Below are 1,764 nucleotides of genomic sequence, written 5' to 3' on the forward strand. Positions count from 1 at the left end.
TTGTACTCAACTTTGTAAACCTGTTTACGAACTATTAGTGATTTCCCAACGAAAGCACTCGATGAGTACGGACCTTGGAGTAGGAGTCGACCAAGGCTCCGAACCAAGTAAATTGATTTGTGTTAGCATTGCTTTATTTTTATTTTTTCACTGCGTACTCGCTTCATATTTTTCGATAGATATTCACCTCCCTCTATCAACTTTAACGATCCAACAATTAGTGCCCGCTCGACCTTCACTCGATCTGTAATATATTAAGAGCTTCTTATAAGGCTAAGTGCCTTTACGCTCAGTCGGGCTTTGCCTGACCAAGCATGCGAAGGCACATTGGTGCTCACTCAGCTTTCACTCGGTCGGTAATATATTAAGAGTTTCTATAAGGCTAAATGCCTTTACGCTCGGTCAGGCTTTGCCTGACCGACCGCGTGCAGACACTCATTGGTGCCCGCTTGACCTTCACTCGATCGGTAATATATTAAGAGCTTTTTATAAGGCTAAATGCCTTTATGCTCGATCGGGCTTTGCTTGACCGAGCATGTGAAGACACATTAGTGCTCACTCGGCCTTCACTCGGCTGGTAATATACCAAGAGTTTCCATAAGACTAAATGCCTTTACGCTTAGTTGGGCTTTTCCTGACCGAGTGCGTGCAGGCACTCATTGGTGCCCGCTCGACTTCACTCGATCAGTAATATATTAAGAGCTTCTTATAAGGTTAAGTGCATTTACGCTCGGTCGGACTTTGCCTGACCGAGCATGCAAAAGCACATCAGTGCTTACTCGGCCTTCACTCGGTTGGTAATATACTAAAAGTTTTCATAAGGCTAAATGCCTTCACACTCGGTCGGGCTTTGGTCGGCCGAGCGTCTATGAGCATATGAGTACTCGCTTGGCCTTCGATCGACCAGTAATGTGCTAAAAGTCATACATAAGCTTAAGTGCCTTTACGCTCGATCGGGCTTTGCTTGGTTGAGCGTATATATGGGCACACTAGTTCTCGTTCGGCCTTCGGTCAGTCGATCATATGCTGAGGAATATCCACAAGGCTAAGCACCCTTACACTCGATCAAACTTTGCCAGGCTGAGCGCATATACGCACACTGGCTCTCGCTCGACCTTTGGTCATTTGGTAATATACTGAGAGCTATTTATAAGGCTAAGTGCTTTTATGCTCGGTCGGGCTTTACTTGACCGAGCGCGCGAAGGTACTTTGACTATATACCTATCTTATCTTTCTTGATCCTGACTTCTTCTTCATTTGACAGGCCGCCTTATCATAACCCGTATCAACCATTATCTGTTGAAGGTTAGGATTTGAATGAGTTGAGTTGTGTGACAAAAGAGGGTCAATAACCAATAGTCAACCAAAAGGAGGGGAAATGACACATAGACAACTCCGGTGTGCTAAAACTTGGTGATGATCACACAATAAAGTGCAGGGCATAATATAACAAAATAGGGTGATAATACTATTAGTGTAAAAAGTACTAAACGACCGAACCTAAGTTTTGATTATGAAAAAGAGTTCATAGTTAAAGTTTCTTGTTCTCTAACAAGGTTGATTGAGTTTGCAGAAAAGTCCTAAGTGATCTTAGGCAAAAGAAAGTCCTAGTTGATACTAGGCAGGTGGAAAGTCCTAGCTGCGGTTAGGCAAGTGGAAAGTCTTAGCTGTGGTTAGGCAACGAAGTCCTAGTGTAATACCCCAGTTCCGAGATTCTGGTTAAATATGACTTAAAAGGTAAGATGGTACTATCCATATCACCAA

This window comes from Zingiber officinale, chromosome 9A (genome assembly GCF_018446385.1).
Source record: "Zingiber officinale cultivar Zhangliang chromosome 9A, Zo_v1.1, whole genome shotgun sequence".
NCBI classification, from domain to species: Eukaryota; Viridiplantae; Streptophyta; class Magnoliopsida; order Zingiberales; family Zingiberaceae; genus Zingiber; species Zingiber officinale.